Below are 26,933 nucleotides of genomic sequence, written 5' to 3'. Positions count from 1 at the left end.
TTCAATTACCAACTACATTCGTTTCATAGATCTGTTTTACTATTCTTTCTTCACTTATTCGATTCACATGCCCAAACCACCTCAACATACCTTTCTTTAATTTATCTTTAGTGCTTATCTGAACCGTGTATCATTTCCTCGCCCATATCATTCACCATTCGAACATCTATCATGCAATATTTTGCCGCACATTCATAGAAAGCAGTTCAACTACATTCATCCTTCTTTTGGAGAATCCATGCCTCACTTCCATACATTAGGGTTGGATTCAGGACCCCATTGTGTACTGCCAGTTAAGCCTTCGCTGTAAGGGTTTTATTTGCCATAACTAAATTCACAACTAAAAGCATTTACTGTGTGGTTAGTCATTTTTACTTATTTATTTTTTTACATAAATGTTAATCATATTAGTATGTAACCACTCACTGAGATTTTTACCGGTTTCGAGACGTACCCGTATCTTCGTCAGGACAATCACTACCACAGCATGCAAACAATACTACCCGTCACTACCATAGCACTATTTACATACTTAAAACTACACAAAATGTTTAACACATGCGATTTTTGGTCGACCCGAAGACTAACATGCACTTAAGGTTTCAGCACAAACATGCGTTACGAGCCGAGGCTAGTGCATGTTTAACCTCAGATCATCGGACTGGTGATGTAGGTTACTCAAATAAAATTCATGTGCAAAAAACTACATACATAGTTATTGTTTTAAAATATAAAATGTAGTTCCACCAAGAAATGTCTTACAAATAATACAATAGTATCTTGGACTTGGAGGGTTGATTTCTTTGCCTTTATTTATGGTTAGAGCTCTCGGGTTTGCATACCAGTTCTCGCCATAGCTTGTGTAACAAGAACACTGCTGATTAATACGAATATATTTAGGAAATTATCAATATTTCTTTTTACCTTTTTTTTCGAATAGCAAAAGGCTCGCGCGAGCCCAACGAGCTTTCTTTTGTACATCCCTGCATGGATAAACAAAGTACCTACATATTTATTGCGAACATCAAATGATGAAATATTATTTAATGAAATTCCTCCTGAATTTCTCTACGAAGCGATCATTTCGGATGAATGTTTAATATGTTTTGTAAACAAAATATCACAAAGCATAATATTACTACAAAAATTATCCCCGGAAGTTGTCTGAAAAATACCCTTTTATTTCGTTATACTGCCAGTTATACCCTTATATTGCCAGCCCTAGTTAAAATATAGAAATATTAAAGTCACCTTGAATATGTATACAAAATTTTCATAAATAAAAAATTCCATGACTATTAAATTCATAGAATTACTAACGATATCGATTCGAGGTCTGATTGATTATGCTTTTATGCAAGTATCGAAACGATATTTTAATAGCCGACAATATTTTGAGTGTGTCCAAATACTTGTTCATAAATCTGGATTTCTCCACTTGGGAGTTATTTTACATTTTTTTGACATCTCAACATAGATGAAGAAAAATATGGATGTCTGGGTATTTGCAGGGATTATGACCCGTCATAGGCTGATTAAGTGAGCACTTTACACACGTGTAACATTCACCATTCTACCCATGATTGAGAACCACACTACTCAAATTTTTGGAACTCCTACATATATCATTAATCTCAGGACATTGCGAGTTCACTAGTGCCATCTATGGTTGGATTGGGAAGTTTTAGGCAGATATCCTTTTATTTGCATGTATGCAAGATCCTAAGCTGATTATTTCACATGTTGGATCAGTATTTGGACACACTGAAAATGTTGCCATTCCTTTCAGACTAATATCTTCATTTTATATTCTGTCATTCTGTCGATTTATCCACACATTCTTCTAGAAGATCGCATTTCAAAGGCGTTAGCTAGGATTTTATCCTTCGTTTACCCATTCCAGGTATCACAACTTAAGTCTATAAAATTTCATAGTACATATAAAAGAGAAACTGTTTTAAAAATACCTTATTTGCTTTTTCATATGAAATAAGTGAAATTCGCGGTGCAAAATGATGGATTGCTGTTAAAATTTAAGAGCGAAAAGGTGTTTGCGTAAGTTTTGATATTTTTACTCAAATATCTTATGATTCTTTTACTCTAGTATTTTACTATGAAGTCTATAATAGATCGCTATAATGCTTTCATATCGATCAATAAAACGAGAGTATTTTTTTTCAGTGGTTTATTCATTTTTTTTTCGACATCTCAACATAGATGAAGAAGAATATGGAATTATGGGCATATATGGGGCTTACAACCATCATGGTCTGGTTTAAGTGATCACTTTACACACGTGTAACATTTACCAATTCTACTCATGATTGACAACCGCACTACTTAAATTCTTGGTGCTTTTATATAAAATATATTGTTCAAATTCGAAGCGCAATGCTTGAATTGACTAGAATTTATCTAGAGATATCCATGGTGATATGAATTAAGCTTTTTACAGAGCAGAAAAGCTTTCATTTGTATGTGAGATCCAAATCCTGGATTATACAGTATTCACATACATGAGAAACGCCAGAAAACGTCCTTTTCATATTTTTTTGCTTATAATTTGACTAGTTAATTTATTTACAACATTTTGTTGTTCATATTTTTAACAGTATTTTTTAACAGTAACAGCAGAGGAAGACCGAGGAAAACCTGGCACAATCAGGTATGTCATATACTTAGTTAGTTTATTTTTAACAGTATTTGTACACATTCAAAATGTTGTGGTTTATTTTTGTACAACGCCCTTTAATAAATAATAATAATAATAATAAAACCCTTATCCGCACCCCAATGGTGCATAGGGCACTGCGTCATATCAACGCAGTGTTATCTTGATCGTTTACATATGAAGGAAAGGTGATCAGCCCTCCGCTTCAGGTACCAGTCCAGGGTAATATTGAATAAATATTGCAGTGAAAAAATCACTTCTATTTATTTAACCCCCCTTGGGAATCGAACCCGGGACCTCCAGAACGGTAGCCGAGAGTGCTGACCATTACACTACGGAGGCGGACAATTTAATAAATGGTTCACAATAATAATGGCCAGCTTATTATTTTTGAAATTTTTTTCTTGTGTGTTATTTATGATGTGTGTATCAGGAAAGCATGAATGTGCCACTTTACGTAGCAAAACAAAATATGTTACATCCTTTTATCCTTTATTTATCTTGTTCTCTAGTCACAGATGTAAGCCACATGTTAGTAGCAGTTAGCATCTAGGCCATGATATATTATGGCCTCTGTTATGCAACTCGTTAACTCTGGGAACGGGAATTGAATAATATCCCGTCGATATTTTATTTTTAATGTCAAAACTGGTGTTATTTGTGAGTGGTTGTTAGTTGATTTAAAAAAACAATTTCATTGTTGTAGATTCTGAGAGGGTTGTCGCGTTTTACATAGTTAACTGGGGAATCCGAATCACAAAATATTGAAAATTCGGGTGTAATGTACGTATGTAAATTATGAATAAATCTGCTCTTGTGAACTCATATATACTACTGTCATAACATTGGTCAATTGTTAAAATCATGCTTAAAAGAAAATATTTTTCCATCCAACCAATTATTTCAGGAAGCTGAACTTTTGGAGCTAAGAGAAATCTTTTTCCTACAGTGTCTAAAATATGTTAATAGATTTAGCCAGAGTGTACCGATAGTGTACTAGGAATTCCTTTTTGCAAATCCAGACTCGCGCAGACACTCATTTTTCACAGCTCCTAAACTGTTTTATTCATTCCACAAAGACTGTATGATAGGCAATAATTATCTAATTTTGTGTAAAATTTTGCTTAAATTATTTATTTAAAAAACACATCTAAGTAGATTCTTCTTTTAAATTATAACTCATATAGTACATGCTTATTTTTTAACTTTTTTCATTTTCACATGATTTTGTGATTTTGTGTTTTCTTTTAAAATCAAATATTTGTAGTTTATATTAGCACTTGTGATCTTTTTTATTATTGATTCCTTTTATATTCTTTTCGGTGCCCTTTATTATAACCTAAAATAATATTTGTACCCACACACAGGCCGTGCCTTTGTGGGATCATTTTTTGGATTAAAATAAATATTTTTTGTTGCATTTGTGATTATAATATATTGTGAAATGCAAATAAGAAGGAATAAAGAAAAAAAACCTTAATTTTGAGTAGTGTGGCTGTCAATCATAGTGGTCACTTAACCAGTCTATGACGGTCATAAGCCCTGTAAATACCCAGACTTCCATATTCTTCTTCATCTATGTTGAGATGTCAAAAACGTATATCAATTTATAACGGAGTGTATATTTGCAATATGTACATATATAATGATTAAAGAAAATACTTGTTTTATACCACTTTATTTTAGTTTTATTAAAGACATATATGTATATACGTATATGTTTGTACATACATGTTTAACACAAATAAATGAAATTCATAAAAAGAAAAAGAAACAAAAAAACAAAGTAATATGAATAAAAACATTTATTGCATGTATTCTTTGTTGTTTTATCCAAAGATACAAATTCAATTGCCAAACGCAATTTGTATTTTGCCTCATTGCCGAGCGAAAGCGTCAATTTCGTCTCGCGATTGCTTTTTAAAAACGGTCCCCGGAGTAGGAAAGATATCACCTTGACTGTTGTCGAGTTCGAAGGTCGCACACTTATTTAATAAAGTACAAAAGTAAACGTATGAAAAAGTGCCACATGTCGCGTCCCGTAATGGTAACAGATACCCATTGTGAGAGGCTCGAACGTCGGGGGAATGAAATGTATTGATATGACAAAAATAAGCGGGCTGAGGGTAGAAGCGTTATAAATATGTAATAATAATAATAATTTTGTATAATTTAATTTAATATAAGTTTTTTTTGACATCCCAACATAGATAAAGAAGAAAAATATAGAAGTCTGGGCATTTACGGGGCTAACGACCGTCACAGGCTGGTAACATTCACCAATTCTACCTATGATTGACAACCACACTACTCAAATCCTTGAAAGTTCTGTATAAATGATCCAATTTCAAAACCATTGTCCCCGAATCACTAGAATTTCACTAAAAATTATAATTGTAGATAATCCAGTATTTGGACACACTCAAAATGTTGTAAATAAATTATCTGGTCAAATCATCGGCTAAAATAACGAAATGAAAAGTATATTTTTTAGCATTTCTCATGTATGTGATAATAATCCAAGTTTCGGACCTCACATACAAATGCTACTCAATAAAAAGCTTCATTCATCTCACCAATAGATGTCTCTAGTAAAATTCTTGTGATTCAAGCACATAGTTTCAAAATGGAACTATATATATATATATATATATATATATATATAGAAATTCCAAGAATTTAGGTAGTGTGGTTGTCAATCATGGGTAGAATTGGTGAATGTTACACGTGCGTAAAGTGATCACGTAAACCAGCTTGTGACGGTCGTAAGCCCCGTAAATCCCAGACTTCCATATTCTTTTTTAATTAATGTTTTACTTAGTAAATACCACTATTTTTTTTAACCTACTGCGACACGTGTTTCAATGTATTCCGCATCATTTTCGAACACGGTGTTAGAAAATTATGCGGAATGCACCGAAACACGTGTCATAGTAGATTTTAAGAAATAGTGGTATTTCCAACCCTTATGTATGGAAGCGAAGCATGGAGTTGGCAAAAGAAGGATGAAAGCAGACTGAATGCAGTCGAAATGCGATCCCTCAGACGAATGTGTGGCAAAACGATGTTTGATAGATGTTCGAATGAAAAAATAAGGAAAGAATGTAAGGCTGAGATAAGCATTATCGATAAAATTAAGAAAGGTGTGTTGAGATGGTTTGGACATGTGAAGCGTATGAGTAAAGAAAGAACGGTTAAACAAATTTATGGGGCGAATGTAGTTGGAAAAAGAAGCAGAGGACGACCGAGGAAAACTTGGCACAATCAGGTATGTCAAATACTTGAAAGCGGCCGGGTCAGGAGTCGTAATAATCGTCGGGTATGTATGAGGAGATGCATGAATGTAGAAGAGGCAAAGAATGTTTTCGAAGACAGAGTGGTGTGGCGTTCGATTATCTCTGCCTACCCCTGCGGGGAAGTGGCGTGATGGTTAGTTAGTTATTTACTATTGGTTGGTATTTACTATGTAAAACATTAATTAAAAATGGATAGATTTTACCACAAAATGCCGAATTCCATATTCTTCTTCATCAAAGATGTCAGTGAAGACTCATTATTATGACTATGTATAAGATGATAAAATAAATAAATGCATGAAATAAATAAATAAAACTCACCTCGATGTTTGAATTGCAAATTTTAAATCAAGTTTATTCTAAATTTCGCGGCAACTTTTTGGGACTTAGCTACTTAAGTTACGTCGCCAGTACGGCGACATTAAATGTTTCGGGAATTAAGACAATCGTGTAAGCAAAAACACGGGGGGATTAGGGATAATGTTGTTTATATGCACTCTCAAAAATGAGTGGCAAAGTTACAATGCTCGGATTAAACTACAGGTAAACAAAACTTTGTCAACAGTTTTTCGAAATGGCCGTAACTTGCGGACTGAATATTTTAACGAAAATCACTTGAAAGGGAAGGAAAATTTTACTTAAACTACTACTGCTACTGCCATCACGCCGTTTCCCCGCAGGGGTAGGCAGAAAGGATGAAACGCCACACTCTCTGTCCTGACATACACTCCTCGCCTCCTTCACATCCATGCATCTAGTCATATTATTTTTTGACATCTCATCAAAGATGAAGAAGAATATGGAAGTCTGGGCATTTACGGGGCTGACGACCGTCATAGGCTGGTTTAAGTGATCACTTTACACACGTGTAACATTCACCGATTCTACCCATTATTGACAACCACACTACTCAAATTCTTGGAAGTTCTGTATATATGAACCAATTTAGAAACCTTGTTCTTGAATCACTAGAACTCCACTAGAGACATCTATTAGTGAGATGTAAAGAAGCTTTTTATCAAGCAGAAACTCTTATATTAGTATGTGAGGTCCAAATCCTGGATTATAATCACACACATGAGAAACGCCAGAAAATACCATTTTCATTTTTATTATTTAAGCTTAATAGGAGATAATCCAGATTTTGTGAACAAGTATTTGGACACACTCAAAATGTTGCATCTAGTCATACATGACCTCCGATTACCCAGACTTTTGACACCACCAGATTTTAGGTCCTGATTGATCTGGTCGCGCCAAGTCTTTTTCTGAAATAATAATAACAATATTACTTTTATTTATTATTTCAGACACTGGATTATTTACCTTACGGATGAGATGTCAATATTATAGGTAAACTTGATATGAAACATGTATCGTTCCTCTTTATAAGAAAGAAGATGAAAGTCATCCCAGGGCTTACGACCTGGCATTTGGCTAGTACACGTACTTCTTTATTGATCCGAATGCTGGACGATGTATAACAGCTAGGTACTCTAGGCAACTAGAAACTGCTGAAATGTGAATGTTTATATTGGTCAGCTGGAGTGTCCCATAAAGTTCCCGCATTCATAATGGGAAGTTAGAGGAAAGGCAATTGAGATGGTATGGGCACATAGGACGCAGAAAACCTGATTACATTGTGAACCAGGCAATCGCCATAGATCTTCCTCGAAAGACATCTAGAGGAAGATCAGAACTCATTGATGCTGCAGAAAGAAAACATGGTTCGAAGGCATGGCCTAGGAGGCGCTACCATGACAGAAGGATTTATAATATGAGAGCGCGAAGACCTGACCCAAATAGTCTACAAACACGATAAGTTAGGATGGACCCAGGAAAAGGAAGAAGAAGACTTTAGTTACTTTAAAATATTGTTACAATACTTAATCTATACGGGACTTTTATTACAGTTTTTGGCAATGAGCTTTATACTTTCAGTGGTACGTAAAGCCATGAAAAAACATACCGTAATTAGGAACAACTGCTTAACAATTTGATCCTAATGAGCTTTGTAAATAGCCGACTCGGAACTCTCTAGAAACCAAATTTTAGTGCCTCATTAAAAGAACTTAATATAAAATCATTATTTACCCTTTTAGCTAATACGAGGGCTTACTTGAGGGAGAAATTTTGTTTTTACAAAGTATTAGCCGTATTTTTTCGAATATTTGTATAGATTTTATGGTGGGCAAGAGTGTTTTGGTGACGGAATGCCAGAATAGGAGATTTAAAAGAAATGCTTACTTACAGTTTGTTTATTGATATAAATTTCTTACACGATTTGATATTAACTTATTATAATTTATCTAATTGATAATTGAACTTTGAATGAAACATGAAGCTAAAATATACGTTCTTTAACAATCAAGCGATGGCAGGCGATTCTCGCCCCCGCGCTCCGGTTGGCTGCTTTTGTTGAATCCGTTCAGTGTTGTCAACCTGACAGTAGCAGTATAATTCAGTGTTGTCAACCTGACAACACCAAATGGCGTGGCCAGACGGCTACAGTTTAAATGTTTAAAAAAAAAACAGATTATTGAAAACGCTCTTTATACTTTTTAGATACAAATTATATACACATATTAATTATATTCATCATTACGTGTGACTTTATTACAGCCATTTATGGTTGGATTGGGAAAGCTTTTAATGAGCAGAGACCCTTTTATTTGGATGTATGTTAGGTCATAAGTCCTGTAAATACCCATGACTTCCATATTATTCTTCATCCTTGTTGAAATGTCAAAAATGTATAAATAAGTGCAGAAAACCCAGATTTGTGAACAGGTAGTTGGACACGCCCAATTTTTAATAAATATAATTCATATTTTAAATGAGTTTAGCTTTTTCATTTAAGAGATTATGACGGCACTTCTAGAATTAGGGTTAGAAGGAGACGTGGATATTTGGGTGGGGAATTGAATTCCTGCGAGTACTCTTCTTCTTCCTTGCTCCATCTCTACTTAAATTTTAGGAGACTGTAGTTTGCGATTTTTTTCACACTCTAATATTTATTCAATATTTCCCTGTACTGGTTCCTAAGGCTGAGGGCTGATCACCTTTCCCCCATGTTTTAACAATCAAAATAACACTGCGTTTATACAATGCAGTGCCCTATGCACCATTGGGTGCGGATAAGGGTTGGAAAAATATATAATAAGCCTTTCAGCATTAAGAATGATAGTAAAATGTTAATACTTCAATTTTTGTGTATGTGTTATGATAAAATGGTGAAGAATTTTAAATTCCCTCTGTTCAGTGTAATACACGTTTCGTTTTAAAATACTACTTTAATTGATTTCGTGTCAGTCCACAAAGTTTGGATTGTTTGTTATGCTAGGGGTCGTGAGGTTACAGCGAAGCTTTTTACAGCGCTCAGAACCTCGGGGTCAATGTCTGTATTTTGTCTTACACACCCCCACAGCTTTCAGGAGGTAGCGGGGTGGAAAATAGAAACCTTATATTGAAGATAAAATGCTGTGCTTTCGACTCGAAAGATATTTAATAACGACAAAGTGTCAAATAATTTTAAAAGCTTTTTTATACAAACCCAGATTTTTTAACAGACGCAAAATGTTGTGAATAAAGTAAGTGGACAAATTATAAGTATCATAGAAATTGAAATTCATGTTTTCAGGCATCTCCCAGTGTGTGAAATAGTTAAAAAATAACGGTTTCGGAAACGATCAGTTAAAAATAACGATTTCTACTAAAAATTAAAAGAAAACTTTCACAATAAACAGTTTCACGTTTCGCTTCCCTACATCAGTGTCGGTACCAGCATTCTATTGTGAACAGCCAGTTTGACATGCATGGACATATAAATAAATGGACATGTGGAGCGAATGGATAACGAGAGAATGACTAAGAAAATATATGTGGCGAATGTGAGCGGGAAAAGAGGACGAGAATGGCCGAAAAATATTTGACACGACCAGATCAATGAGAACCCAAAATATAATGTTGTCAAAAGTCCACGTAATCGGAGGACATGTATGTATGTATGACTAGACGTATGGATGTGAAGTAAAAAAGTATGACGTTTCATCCCCTCTGCCTACCTCTGCAGTAAACGGCGTGATGGTAGTAGTAGTAGTAATAAAACTATTATATTATTTTTTGGCATCTCAAAGATGAAGAAGAATATGGAAGTCTGGGCATTTACGGGACTGACGACCGTCATAGGCTGGTTTAAGTGATTTATATGAACCAATTTTAAAGCATTGTTCTTGAATCACTAGAACTTCACTAGAGGCACCAATGGAAAATATGCTTTTTATTGAGCAGAAACTCTTTTATTTTATTTTTTAATATGGTAAATGCCCAGACTTCCATATTCTTCTTCATCTTTGATGAGATGTCAAAACATAATACGAAAATAACTCCTGTAATTGGAGATTATCCAGATTTTTGTGAACAAGTATTTGGACACACTCAAAATGTTGTAAATAAATTTTTAAAATCAGTTTTCCCCATAAAATGGCCTCAATCTTCTACATAACCTACTACACTCTCAAGGCAGAGTACCAGGGGAGCATGAGGAGCAAGGAGTAGGTTGGATGAAGGTAGAAAGCCGCCAGGAGTTAAGACTGGCGACAAATCAACCCTACAAGGTCCCCAATAAGTTCACCGCGAGCCTCACGCTACATTAAACAACATTTTTTCCCTTTATTCCCGCTTCTTTTGTAAGCGGCAACACTAAATCTGGACCGGTTTCCGGTATAATTCAATATGCCCCCAGGGTAGCAGGAAAAGTGTTTATTTTCTTACCGTGACTAATCTTATTATTCACAATATTTTCCGTAATATATAATGGTTTTCAAACCTTTGTATATTTTTACCCTATTTAAAGAAAATACCCTAGAACTAACTTTGATAAATATTATTACTATAATGCTGGGAAAAAAGTGAACGGTGCACTAAAATTTGTCGTAGATTTTTAAATAATAATACATGAATTGTGCTTTAGGTTATAAAATAAAGTTTGAAAAAATGTAATGGGTGTTCAACGACTTTACTTTTGTGGAGACACGTTTATAAGCAAAAAAATCTCTCAAATTGAGAGTCTGGACATATTTTTTTTTATTTATATGTAAAATGTTATATAAAAGACTTTATTTTCTCAGTTAAACCTTGGATTTAAGTGTTTTCATAAAAAAAATATGTTAAATATTGAGATGCCTTGATTTCCTGAATATGAAGAGCTGATCTCAAATATGGACACACTGAAAATGTTGTAAATAAATTGACTTGTTAAATTATAAGCTAAAAATAATATAATGAAAATCATATTTTTTGGCGTTTCTCATGTATGTGATTATAATCCAGGTTTCGGACTTCACATACAAATAAAAGAGTTTCTGCTTAACAAAAACCTTATTTCATCTCACAATAGATGTGTCTAGTGAAGTTCTAGTGATTCAAGCACAATGTTTCGAAATTGGATCATATATATATATATATATATATATAGAACTTCCAAGAATTTGAGTGGTGTGGTTGTCAATAATGGGTAGAATTGGTGAATGTTACACGTGTATAAAGTGATCACTCAAACCAGCCCATGACGGTCGTGACTTGATAACACTCTTAAAATATCAACAATTACCTAATTACATATCGTGGGTATACTGGCGAAAAACGTTTTCGAAAAAATTCTAAAATCCCTGTTTGAATAATCCGTTTATAACGCTTTTAGTCTGAATAAAATACCCGCTTTTAAACTTAAAAGATGAATTTACTTTTAAACCACATATATAGGACATTTTAAAACACTTAGTATATTTTTCCAGTTTGTAGAACGTTGAAAACATCATAATATGTATCATTAAGTCAAAATTGCATATTTTCGAGTTAAGGTTTTTTTCAGTAGGTACACCCGATATATAAATTGTATTTGTTAATTCCCAGACTTTTAATTATCCATATTCTCCTTCATCTATGTTAAAAATAAAAAAAATAGCTCCTATAATTGTAGAAAATCCAGATTTATGAACAAGTATTTGGACACACTCACATTGTTGTAAAAGCACATTATTGTGATTGGTCATTACGTGTATGATTAAATAAATAAACAAATGAAATAGGAAAATTTTCAATGTCGAGTTTACGCGGTCTCTTGGCGTCTAAACAAACAAATCCTCTAAGTGAAATGCGGTCATAATTAAATTATATTTGAACTGAGAAATCGTGAGACTGTCCTGTCACTTAAAATTAACCAGATTATACCCAAAGTTGGCCGGAATCTTACAAACATTTTCCATTTTCAATCTTTGCGGCACTTTTATATACCGAGGACATAAATTCCCTACTTTTGGAGAGGAAGAGGATTAGAAACTTACTTCCACATTGAATACTTTCACCCACTCCCGACTGCCCTTCAGATAATATGGACTAATTTATTGCGAAAATTATAAAATGGAGCGTTTTCTTTAGCCTTTGAGGAATTTAAGTTAATAAATCTTGATTAATATCTTGTGATCAGTTTGCTCCAGTAAAGAAGTATTATCGTAAATCTTATAGTATTAATTTTACGTAGCCATTGAGGAAAACGTAATATATATAATTTATTATGAAACTATGTAATTTGCCTTATACGAGTTTTTAATTAGACGTCGGCCTTATTGATGGATATTATTATTGCTAACAAACGATGTTTTCAATGCATTTTAATTCAAGCTTTAGCATTGTAGATTCTCGTATATTCTCCATGTATGTGTGTGTTCATTAAGACCCCCTTAATATATCGCTCACTCCTTTCAAACGTCATAAATCAAAAAACTTGATTTTTCAGGAGAACGTTTTTAAAGTTTAAAAATAGAATACAATGTATTAAAAATAAATATCAAGGCACTTATTAAACTTTTTACTGTGCGACAGATCTTTTTAGGTAAAACCTGAAGATTTTTTCTGCATTTGAAAAATATTTAGTATATTTAAAAAAATAATTAAACAATACATTTTTCTCAAAATGCAAAAACAACACTTTCTGCCATGTAGAGGTAAATATTAAGTTGAAAATATGCCTCTTTTGCTGGGATATAGTACATTTTCTGGACATTCCGAAAAAATGCACAACTGAAAATTGTCGATTTTTGATTTATGACGTTCTTGAAAGGAGTGGGCGATAAAGTATATCTTCTTCATGGCTCCATCCCTTATTATCGATAGTTCTCCTCATCTTCAGGTTGTAGGTCCTTCTGTTTTTTTTTATTCAAGGTACACCTACCAAATTAAGATATTTCAGAGGCGCATATTCACCATATTATGGTAACATATTTAACATAATATGTTTAATGCGAAATGCGAGCCTACTTAACTGAGCACAGGCAATAAAAATTTGGAGCAATTGTGTCATTTTCACAGAATTAGATTTTTTTCCGCGGCACACTAACTAATCACCACGGTACACCAGTGTGCCGCGGCACACACTTTGCAGAACAATGACCTAGGCCATGCTTTCGAATCATATTTTCTTTCTGCAGCATCCACGAGTTCTTTGGTCTTCCTTTTGCATTTTTAAAAGATTGAATATAATCAGTTTATATTCAAACCCGTAGATGGAAGCATCTGCAGCTTCCGGAACTAGTTCTAACAATAAAATATTCAAGTTTTATTATATTGAATCCTATCATACCACAAAGTGAATGCCGAAACAAGAAAAAGGTTTTTAAATAATTTTATAAAAAAAAGATTTTTTGTACAAACCTCAATTTAAATAATATACTTATAGGTAAATCTAGAACCATTGGTTAACGACTCCTTCTACTGTATATGACGATGATGATGATGATAGCAGTGACGACGAAACCCGGTCACTGGTCAAATATAATAAATATGGAAAAAAACTGTACATTTGTTGTTTAACTATAATTTTATAGTATTTGTTATAAGGTAAAATTTTAACAGGATTTGTGAATACGAAGATTTTAATAGATTTATATTATCCACTGACACTTCGTGATGGAATTGCATTTTTAATTTATTATTAGATTAAAACCAATATTTTTAGCTTTTCCACTTTTTTATTTGACCAGCGACCGGGTTTTTACAGCGACCAGTCTGATGATGTCGGTAACGACGAAACCCGGTCGCTGGTCAAATAAAAAAGTGGAAAAGCTAAAAATATTGGTTTTAATCTAATAATAAATTCGAAGATTTTAAGTTTAATTTTAAAAAAAATTGTGTTTATAGGCTTGATATGCAAATATTCTTATCAGTTTTTACATATATTTTTGAGGGAACCATTTTCAAAAATCATTTATTATTTTTTATGTGAAGCATCATATCCTGGCCGTGTCAGGATATTTTTTTATGGATTTCTATCACCATTTACGCAGCAAAGCTTCGAACTTCAAAGTTCCAATGATGTTATCAAATAATGGAGTTTTTGAAGCGAATGAAGGCAGCGCGACATTTACAATCGAAAATCAATTTAAATTATTGATTCGTCGATGAGAAAAAAAGTAGTATTGAAACGAAAAAAAATTGAGAGGAAATTATTTACTTAATTCCCAACACATTTTGAAATTTGCTTTGTATAATTTCATATGTTATCATTAGTAAAAATCTAAGCACGATAAATGATTTTATTGAATTAGCTTATTTTGAGTGTGTCCAAATACTTGTTCACAAATTTGGATTATCTCCAATTATATGAGTTATTTCCATATAATTTTTTGACATCTCAACACAGATGAAAAAGAATATGGAAGCTTGGCATTTACGGGGTCATATATGTATAGAGAACTTCCAAGAATTTCAGGAGTGTGGTTGTTAATCATGGATAGAATTAATGTGTAAAGTGATTACTTAAACCTGCCTATGACGGTCGTAAGCCCCGTAAATGCCCAGACTTCCATATTCTTCTTCATCTTTGTTGAGATGTCAAAAATAATGTTTTTATGAAAGCTATTTCGACGTGTGAGGGCATTATCATACTCAATATTTTATTCCTCACAGTTGATTTGAATAAGCTTTTTTTATTCAGTAGAGACCCCTATGTAAGGCTGAGATAAGCATTATCGATAAAATTAAGAAAGGTGTGTTGAGATGGTTTGGACATGTGGAGCGTATGAGTGAAGAAAGAACGGTTAAACAAATTTATGAGGCGAATGTAGCTGGAAAAAGAAGCAGAGGACGACCGAGGAAAACTTGGCACAATCAGGTATGTCAAATACTTGAAAGCGGCCGGGTCAGGAGTCGTAATAATCGTCGGGTATGTATGAGGAGATGCATGAATGTAGAAAAGGCAAAGAATGTTTGCAAAGACAGAGTGGTGTGGCGTTCGATTCTCTCCGCCTACCCCTGCGGGGAAGTGGCGTGATGGTTAGTTAGTTAGTTAGTTAGAGACCCTTATTTTTAAATGTATGCAATATCCTTACCAAATTATTTCACGAACTGGAAGACGGCTGAAAACGTGATTTTAAAATTTTACGCGGCTTATAATTTAACCGTTTTTTTCTTAATTAAAAAAAAGAGATATATTTGTATTTTTATTATTTACAATGGTATGCGCATGTGAGGAGAATGGAATCATCCAGACTCCCCCACATCACACTGTACGGCTAACCCCATGGTAGACGACTCCCGGGCAGACCATCAAAGAGATGGGTCGATAGCTAGGAATCGACATCGCGGGAGGCTAATCCCTCTTAAAAACAGGCCACAAGGCCTACAACAAGATGAAGAAGAGGAAGAAGATTATTTACACAAATATTTCGATTTCATACCATTTCGTGAGCCTAAGCGGTTAATTATTAGAAATAGGTATCAAATTGTGGTAGAGTGGGTTCGAATCGAGAAACTCTGACTTGAGAGTCCGCGACACTAACCACAGGACCACAACCCGACACAGCATTTTATTCACAACATTTTGGGTATGTGCAAATTATTTTGCACAAATCTGGGTTTCTCTACTTGGGAGTAATTTTAATATGTAAAAATAAATTTTGGTGTGGAGAAACTCTAAAGATTTGTGAACGAGAACTTGGACACAAAATGAATTGTGAATAAATCAGTGTGTGATAAATAACAAGAAAATATTTGAACCACCCAGGGAATGGAACTCGAAACCTCCAACTCCGCAGCCAATCTATTGAACCCTACAAATAATAATAGAAATATTATATTCAGAAATAATCAAAATATCCATAAATATAAAAACTCCTAAGAAAATTGGTTCTCGACGGGAGAAAGGTCTGGAATATAAATATTGTAGGATTATTATTATACCTCAAGCTATTATGAGCTCTAATGGGTATTTTAACAATGATAAATTATCGTATATTCCTATAAATAATACGTAGCACAATTCCCATATATTACGCGGGGCATCTGGAATTTAAAAAAAAAAACTATAATTTTAATTTATGTATGAATTTTTTTATTTATTGTTTCGGCATTAACTTTGTGGTAAGACATGTTACAATAATTAAAGAAAACACTTTGTTTTTTACCACTTGAGTTTTTATTAAAGGCTACATGTTTCAGAAGTTAAACTTCCATCATTCAGGTCTGTATAATAACTAAAATATAAAATATAAAATTTTTCTATAAATAAGGAGAGGGGAAAGTAAGGGGAAGGGGTTAGTCAAGGAACGGAGTTTGAAAACAAAGGAAAAATTGAAAGCAATGGCGAAGAATTTTGAAACAATATATTATTTAAAAAATTATTATTAGAATTAAGGTTTTTTTGTATTTCTAAATTTTCAAGATAATTCATAATTTGGCCTTAATATGGAACAAGGTGTAATAATTTTAATTTATGAGAGTGAAATGAGTGATTAGTATCTATTATATGATTTGCAAATTCCGAAAAATAATTACTAACAAGACCGCTATGATGTTCTTTAATTCTAATCTTCAAATTTCTCGCAGTTTGGCCAATATATTTGAAGATTAGAATTAAAGAACATCATAGCGGTCTTGTTAGTAATTATTTTTCGGAATTTGCAAATCATATAATAGATACTAATCACTCATTTCACTCTCATAAATTAAAATTATTACACCTTGTTCCATATAAAGGCCAAATTATGAATTATCTTGAAAATTTAGAAATACAAAAAAACCTTAATTCTAATAATAATTTATTAAATATATATTGTTTCAAAATTCTTCGCCATTGCTTTCAATTTTTCCTTTGTTTTCAAACTCCGTTCCTTGACTAACCCCTTCCCCTTACTTTCCCCTCTCCTTATTTATAGAAAAATTTTATATTTTATATTTTAGTTATTATACAGACCTGAATGATGGAAGCTTAACTTCTGAAACATGTAGTCTTTAATAAAAACTCAAGTGGTAAAAAACAAAGTGTTTTCTTTAATTATTATGAATTTTTTAATGAAATACAGAGTCTAGTAGGTTGTACTTTATTCATAAAAAAAAAACATAAAAATTAATATCATGACAATTGTTTCACCTAGTTATGACTTTTACAAACGAATGAACGTGAAAATGCCATAACTAGGCGAAACAATTGTCACAATATTAATTTTGATGTGTTTTTTAACAATAATATACAACTTAGAGACTCAAAAAATCTGTGTTTGATTTAAAAATTAATACAAAAAAAAAACTAGGAATAACGTATATTAAGTATATTAAAAGTATCGAATTCTTATTTTTAACATGAAAAAATTGGTTTTTCATTTAAGCTATGACACGTGTTTCGATTTATTTAGCATAATTTTCAAACAACGTATGGTGGCCGAATCAATGAATAAAAATGGTTGAAATCACTGCTTTTTTTCAGTTATTTGTTTTTTTAAAATTCTTTTACAATTATTAATATTTTTAAAATATATAAATTATAAATATTTTTTTAAAAATACATACACATTTTTATTTGGGTAGACCAAGCTACCTTATGTGTCTTTTTGGTAAAGTTCTTTCCTTCATATTTTTTTCCTATTTTTATTTATTTTCTTACTTTCATTGATTTTAAAATTATATGTTTAAAGAAAAGAAAAATAAAAACTTATTATTATTTTTCAATTTCAATTCTTTATCGTTTAGCCATTACTTTGTCTTTGCCTTTGGTCCATATTTTTGATTGCCCTCTTACCTCCGCTGGCAACAAATTAAAAATGCCCTGAAATATGTGTTGAACGAACGTGTGTATGTTTCTATGTATGCCTCTATTGTTCCACTGTTCACCCTTGGGACCATCAACCCTTAGTTGACCCTTCAACAGTTTTATTTTTTTTTATAAATATTATAAAATCGTTAATAAATACCCATACTAAATAAAGGTTTTAATTAGTTGAGTTTGTTTATCCCAAAATTCAATTTTATTTACTGTTACTTTTGCCTCTCAAGGAGAAAAGTCTATCACAAAAAGGAAGGAATTTAGTCAAATCATAAATCATGTTCTGATTTATTCTAATAATACGATATGAAAACATATATCTTGTAAACCGATCAATAATACCATCCCCTGTATCTGAAAACTCTTTCGAGGGATTTTTTTCAGATCGGAGCAGTTAGAGGGATGGATAAAATATCACCCTTGTAGCTAATTCCTCGATACAGTTGCTGCCCCACGTAGGTGCAACCAATCATCCCCCTTGCAGTCCGAGATAAAGAGACTCGGCTTAAATTTATGACAGTCGATATTTCACGAAAGGTTGTAGAGTATGAATCATGTACTGAATGTTGTTTCACGATGATCGCCAAACGATTGCGAACACGTAGTAATAATAATAAATTTGGATGATTTACAGTATCGAAGAGATTAATTGAAACAAAACTTTTTTTCGTATTTTAAACACCCTCTAAAAAAATGTTTTGGGGGTGTTCCTCGTACTATGGACTAGGGCTGCTTCTTTTAGTGACTGAGATGATGAATAGCGAGAAGTATCATCTAATTCTTCTGGAAATGATACTACCAGAGATTCAAAAACAAGGGTCAAATGGTAATGGAATATTTTAGGAGGATTTAATCCCCTGCCACGAATCCAAAAAAATTATGAAATTTTTCACACAAAAACAATCAACTGTGTTGGACTGGTCAAAAATTTTGCCAGACATAAAATTAATTGAAAATCTATCGGCAATCTGTAAGAATCGGCTCTCCAAAGTTGATTGCACTACGGTGGAAAAGTTCATTTTGTCCATGATTCAGGTATGGTTTCGAGACGAAAAATGGCATCCACGTGCCAAAACCTTACATAATAGATGCCAGGGAGAGTAAATCTTTGATTGAGCCGAAATGAGATCATGTTAAATATAGATTTGTGATATAAATTGTTTTGTTTCAATAAATCTGTTCGATACGGTATATAGCGCCATATTCATAAAATAGTACCTCAAGGGCGCTTCGCCGTGAATGCATTGGGGAAAAGAAAATGGTGGAAATGATTTAGAAAACAAATGTGTTTTGAGTTTTTTTTTAAAGATTATCTCACTCTTTCTATTTTTAACCACTGGTGGAAGAGCATTCCACGTGTTTATACCATTACAATAATCGATGTTGACCAAATCGCACAGTTTATAAAAAAATATTACTTTTAATTTTAAATATAAACATATACAAAAGTGTAACATTCATAATCAGTCCCATGACGTTCCATGCTTGAGTTCACAATAGCCATCTATGATTGGATTTAGAATTTTTTTTTAGTAGAGACCAATTTGATTGTATGCAAGTTTCGAACCCGTATTATTTTACAAAATGGGAAACCTGAAAAACCTGTTTTAATGCAGCTTATAATTCCACCAGTTATTCACAATATTTTGAGTGTGTCCGAATACTTGTTCATGAATTTGGGTTTCTGCTCTTTATTTTATATTTTTCATATCTCTAGTGGTATACACATTAAAAAGGGTTAAAATATGCCTTCTAACTGAGATATTTTTTCCTCTTCTACTCAAACGAGTTTGAAATGTTTAATTTTAAAATGTACGAACCATTTTCAAAGTAAAATAATAAAGTCGACGTCTGAATAATTCTGTCGCGTGGAATATCCTTTTCCGAATTAGCGCCGAAATAAGGGCTGCATGGTATATATAGTGAAGTGTGTTATCTTTACTACCCTCAGTAAGGAAGGCTGTATGAAAGGAAGGAAAAATCTGCTCCACAGCGAGGAAGTTGCATCATTAAGGGTGGAAAATTCAAGTCGGTGGGTTTTATCAAAAGCGAAGTTTTTACAGAAAGCTTTTGGCCATAAACTCTGAATAAAGCTCTGGTTCCTGTGTATGTTGAGATTTTAGACTTGAGTGTATATTTTAAACATAATTTTAGCATCGTTGATTATATATATATATATATATATATATATATATATATATATATATATATATATATATATATATATATATATATATATATATATATATATATATATATATATATATATATATATATATATATATATATATATATATATATATATATATATATATATATATATATATATATATATATATATATATATATATATATATATATATATATATATATATATATATATATATATATATTTATATATATATACTACTACTACTACTACTACTACTACCATCACGTCGTTTCCCCGCATAGGTAGGTAGAAAGGATGGGACGTTACACTCTTCTGTCCTGACATACACTCTTCTCCTTCACATCCATACATCAAGTCATACATGCCCTACGATTACGCAGACTTTTGATACCACCAGATTTTAGGTTCTGATTGATCTGATCGTGCCAAGTCTTTTTCGGCCTTCCTCGTTCTGTTTTTGTCTACAAGTATTTTCTCTCGCCATCCATCCACATGTCCATACTACCTTAAAGCACTTTTCCTAATCTTTTCAATTATTCCTTGTTCAGCCTTACATCCCCTTCTTATATCTTCGTTTTTAATTCTGTCGTAAAATGATTTTTCCACACATTCGTCTGAGGGAGTGCATTTTACTTAACTCATAAACACGTTATATAAGTTTATATTATCCACTGACACTTCGTGACGGAATTGCATTTTAATATATTATTAGATTAAAACCAATATTTTTAGCCTTTCCACTTTATTTTTATTTGACCAGCGACCGGGTTTCGTTGATACCGACATGTCAGTCATGACCAGTCTGATGATGTCGGTAACGACGAAACCCGGTCGCTGGTCAAATAAAAATAAAGTGGAAAAGCTAAAAATATTGGTTTTAATCTAATAATATATTATGTTAAATAAGTGAGAAACTGTCATTCTATCACTGCGAACAACAAATGTGTTCGGCCCTCAGGACGTGTTTGGACATTATAAGTAGGTACCTACTATTGTGAAACATTTAAAAATTATTTTTTCAATGACTCGGATAATCGGCTTCCCAGTTAACCCGACCCCGGAAAATCGGGAGTTTACTGTACTCTCGATAAGCGTCATCGTGGGTAGAATTTAATAAATATTTTCTTAAAACGGTTAAGAGAGAAAGCGTGAATAGAACGGTGAAGAATATAGAGTATAATGTAAGTTTTTTCTATTAGAAAAATCTCATCTTTATCAATAACAGTAAAGTAACTGAAGGAAGAAGTGTTTAGTGAATGTAAACAGAGAATAACAATGAGTGGATTCAACAATCGAGAAATTCCAATAAATGCTTCGTAGAAAGAGAATTCCAAACAGCTTATCTTTTCCTTCCATTATCTGATCCAGAAATATATTTGTATTGCGTTACGCGTAACAGAATCAACTGACTTATATTGCCCGGAGAAGTTTGATGGAAAAGTGAATTAAACTGTAAAAAAAACACCTTCTATCTTCTTTGATGTTCATTTTTGAAGGATTGGAAAATTGGCTCAAGACTCAAACATGAAATCTATTTAAAACATTTTGAGTGTGTCCAAATACTTATTCACAAAATCTGGATTACCTCCAATTAAAGGAGTCATTTTCATATTATTTTTGACATCTCACCAATAGATGTCTCTAGTGAAGTTCTAGTTATTCAAGAACAAGGTTTCTAAATTGGTTCATATGTAAAGAACTTCCAAGAATTTGAGTAGTGTGGTTGTCAATAATGGGTAGGATCGGTGAATGTTACACGTGTGTAAAGTGATCACTTAAACCAGCCTATGACGGTCGTCAGCCCCGTAAATGCCCAGACTTCAATATTCTTCTTCATCTTTGATGAGATGTCAAAAATAATATGAAATCTATATTAATTTTTATTTTAGCTGCTAAATACCACTATTTCTTTAAATCTTTAAACTTTAATTTATATTTGAAACACTAACTTTGTGATTTTCTATTTTACAATTAAAATGTAACATTGTTTTAAAATCACTATAAATATTTTATTATAACTTAATTATAATGTCTACCGGTTTCGAAGCTAACCGCTTCTTTATCAACGACCATCGCTCAGGAAGGCGTCCTGCCCAACACCTTGGCCATTCTTTATGGGGATCAAGAGGAAGGCGTTTTAATTTGTCGGCTTATCTTTTCCCCGCTCCAGACTCGACGGCCCGAGACTGATTGACGACGTTTTAATCCTTTTATTTTTTGTATTTCATTATCATCATAATCCTATCATTATTATTATTAAACTAACTAACTAACTAACCATCACGCCGCTTCCCCGCAGGGGTAGGCAGAGAGAATAGAGCGCCACACCACTCTGTCCTTGCAAACATTCTTCGCCTCTTCCACGTTCATGCATCTCCTCATACATACCCGCCGATTGTTACGACTCCTAACCTGACCACTTTCAAGTATTTGGCATACCTGATCGTGCCATGTTTTTCTCCGTCTTCCTCTGCTTCTTTTCCCACTAACATTCGCCTCATAAATTTGTTTTACCGTTCTTTCCTCACTCATTCGTTCTACATGTCCAAACCATCTCAACACACCTTTCTTAATTTTATCGATAATGCTCATCTCAGCTTTGCATTCCTTCCTTATTTCACTATTCGCACATCTATCATACATCGTTTTGTCGCACATTCTTCTGAGAGATCGCATTTCGACTGCATTCAATCTACTTTCATCCTTCTTTTGCCAACTCCATGTTTCACTTCCATACATTAGAGTTGGAACCAGGACTCCGTTGTGCACTGCCAGTTTAGTTTCCGCTGATACGTTTTTATTTGCTGTAACTGATTTCAGTGCACCATTCACTTTGTTCCCAGCATTCCTTTCCATTCCTTTATAAGCGCCCTTGAGGTAGTATTTTGCGAAAATGGCGCTATACAAATTATCATTTTTTTTATTATTATTATTATTACAAAATGACTGCCAAATCAATTGTTGAAATGGTATTAATTTATCTTATTTAAGTCTTCTTTAGTGTGTTAAAATTAATATCGATTCAATTAAATGTACCATTTTCTTTTCAAATGATCCGTACCTACTTTTATTTGTCGAGTGATGGCTACATTCTGTTTAACTCTTTATTTTCCTTGTTTAATATACTTAACTGAAGAACTTTGAGCTTTACAAAGATATTACAAAGCAAGAGATACTTATCCGTGATAAAAAGATTCTGTGATAATATGATAACTAGAAATAAGTGATTCCATCGATAATCAATAATTACAATTCCAAACATGAAATTGTACTTACAATAATGATTTGATTTCAAAGTATACTTTGTTAAAATGTGAAAAGCGATCCTCAGATGAATGTGCGGCAAAACACTGCATGATAGATGTTCGAATGGTGAAATAAGGAAAGAATGCAAGGCTGAGATTAAAATTAAGAATGGTGCGTTGAGATGGTTTGGACATGTGAAACGTATGAGTGAGGAAAGAACGGTTAAACAAATTTATAAGGCAAATGCAGAGGAAGACCGAGGAAAAGTTGGCAAAATCAGGTATGGTAAATACTTGAAAGCGGCCGGGTCAGAAGTCGAAATAATCGTCGGGTATGTATGAGGAGATGCACGAATGTGGAAGAGGCGAATGTTTGCAAAGAGACAAGGTGGTATGGCGTTTTATTATCTCTGCCTACCACTGCGGGGAAGGGGCGTGATGGTTAGTTAGTTAGTCAGTATACGTTGTTTTTATAAAGGGTGATTCAAATTAATAATGATAAAATCGTCTCTTGGTGAATTTGAATTCAGCGGTGACCCAAACACTCTCCAGGGTGTTTTATTAGTTTAATATAGGTTGGTAAGTTATATCCGGAAAATGCTAATTCATTATATGAATATTCATTATACAGGAGTTCTATTCCACTGACAGCAATAAGTAAACAAAGCTAACTTTTCCATGTAAACAAGACAGCCATTTTGTTTTGACATGCATTTGTAAAACATGATATTCATTTACATATTTTTGCCATCTCAACATAGTTGAAGAAGAATATGGAAGTCTGGGCATTTACAGGGCTTATGACCTAGCTTAGGGTGGTTGAGTGATCACTTTACACACGTGCAACATTTACCAACTTCTAGATATATGATCTGGGTGGTGAGGTGCCGTGGTGAGGTCAGGAGTCAGAATAAATGGCGGGTATGTATGAGGAGATTCATGAATGTGGAAGAGGCGAAGATTGTTTGCAAAGACAGATTAGTGAACCGTTTTATTCTTTCTGCCTATCCTTGCGGGGATGTCGTATTATGGTAAGTTAGTTAGTTGATCAGTTATAGTAGCTAGCTTATGTTACACGCCGAAAAAGTTTGAAAATAAACTAGTAACTAACTAACTAACCATCACGCCGCTTCTCCGCAGGGGTAGGCAGAGAGAATCGAACGCCACACCACTCTGTCCTTGCAAACATTCTTTGCCTCTTCTACATTCATGCATCTCCTCATACATACCCGACGATTATTACGACTCCTGACCCGGCCGCTTTCAAGTATTTGACATACCTGATTGTGCCAAGTTTTCCTCGGTCGTCCTCTGCTTCTTTTTCCAACTACATTCGCCTCATAAATTTGTTTAACCGTTCTTTCTTCACTCATACGCTCCACATGTCCAAACCATCTCAACACACCTTTCTTAATTTTATCGATAATGCTTATCTCAGCCTTACATTCTTTCCTTATTTCATCATTCGAACATCTATCAAACATCGTTTTGCCACACATTCGTCTGAGCAATCGCATTTCGACTGCATTCAGTCTGCTTTCATCCTTCTTTTGCCAACTTCTCCATGCTTCGCTTCCATACATAAGGGTTGGAACCAGAACTCCATTGTGTACTGCCAGTTTAGCTTCCGCTGATAGATTTTTATTTGCTAAAACTGATTTTAGTGCACCATTCACTCTGTTCCCAGCATTCACTCTCCTTTCTATGTCTTTATCAATCTTTCCATCCCTAGAAAACATACTACCCAAATATATGAAATCATCTACCTGTTCCAAAATCTCCCCTAATAAACTAGTATTATGTTTTAAATGTTAAAATCAAATACTGATTTTTCGAGTCTACTAAATTGTTTTTTTATTTGTTAAACAACACAAAAATTAATTTTGTGACGATTGTTTCGTTTGAATTGGAGATTCATTTAAAAGTGCCATAACAAGGCAAAACATGTGTCACAAATTTTATTTTAATGTGTTTTTTTTTAACAGGAAATTTCAATTCAGTTTATTCAAAAAATCAGTGTTGGATTTTAACATTTAACATAGAAATTAAAATGGAGCACTACAAATTAAACAAGAATGTATAAATTAAGGAAATTGTTTTTCGAATTTTCGATTGAATCAGTTTAGAATGCGTAGTTTTTCAGTTTTTACATCGTTATTACTCTATTTTGGTAGAGTACATTCAATTATATTTATAAATAGTCATATGTACTAGTATGTACATAAATATACAGAGTTCCTTGTCGTTACATTTAATTATTTATAACTTATTATATTATATTATATTATATTAATATAATATAAAATATAATATAATATAATATAATATAATATAATATATATAATATATGTCTGCCTCCGTAGTGTAATGGTCAGCACGCTCGGCTGCCGTTCTGGAGGTCCCGGGTTCGATTCCCAGGGGGGGTCAAATAAATATAAGTGATTTTTTCACTGTAATATTTATTCAATATTACCCTGGACTGGTACCTGGAGCGGAGGGCTGATCACCTTTCCTTCATGTGTAAACGATCAAGATAACACTGCGTTATATGACGCAGTGCCCTATGCACCATTGGGGTGCGGATAAGGGTTTTATTATTATTATGTTATATAAAGCATGTTATAAAACATAATACATATATATTATGAGTACAAAGATCTAGGAAAACAACCGAGAACTTGATCACAGGGAAGGGAACTTTCCAGATGAATAATTATTTAGAGCAGGGTATCGGAATTGATTTATCTGTTTGTAACTACTACTATTCCTTACTAGCATATCAATGATGAAATAGAATAAAGACATTGACTCGCAAAAACCTTTAATTGGGTTTACTGCTTCTCGGAACGCACGAGTATATATTAATTATTTACGTATACTCGTATATGTAACTATCACTAATGACCTGCTGTATAATATATTTTAAATAAGAACAATATATTTTTGGGTAATATATCCAAAATTAAACAAGGTTATTGGGTTGAATTGTATTTTATTTACATATGCACCTATTAATATTTTTGTCCATATGTACATTTTGTACATATGTATTAGTATTTTTGTCTTTGTCCGCCTCCGTAGTGTAATGGTCAGCACGCTCGGCTACCGCTTTGGAGGTCCCGGGTTCGATTCCCAAGGGGGGTAAAATAAATAATGATGTTTTCACTGTTACATATATTCAATATTACCCTGGACTGGCACCTGAAGCGGAGGGCTGATCACCTTTCCTTCATGTGTAAACGATCAAGATAACACTGCGTTTATATAACGCAGTGCTCTATGCACCATTGGGGTGCGGATAAGGGTTTAATTTTAAAAAATGTATTAATAATTTATTTTTAAAGCAAACATATTTGTGTTCTTATTATTTACAAAAATACTTCAATTTCATACTATTTCTATGAGCCTACGCCGCTCATTATTAGAAATATGTATCAAATTGTGGTAGAGTGGG

The 26,933-nt window shown here is 33.2% G+C and overlaps 1 protein-coding gene across 1 annotated transcript in view; it reads left to right on the top strand.

The window, feature by feature from the left end:
- LOC148310009 (ras-like GTP-binding protein rhoA) overlaps nt 1-26,933 on the top strand; it is a 184,644-nt gene that overhangs the window by 30,489 nt on the left and 127,222 nt on the right. The gene's annotated exons all lie outside the window — the stretch shown is intronic.

The sequence above is a fragment of the Brachycentrus maculatus genome, unplaced genomic scaffold (genome assembly GCF_059751285.1).
Source record: "Brachycentrus maculatus isolate JH-2025_06_01 unplaced genomic scaffold, ASM5975128v1 h1tg000113l, whole genome shotgun sequence".
Classification (NCBI taxonomy): Eukaryota; Metazoa; Arthropoda; class Insecta; order Trichoptera; family Brachycentridae; genus Brachycentrus; species Brachycentrus maculatus.
The sequence above is the reverse complement of the archived record's forward strand: the minus strand, read 5'-3'. Positions and strand labels throughout refer to the sequence as shown.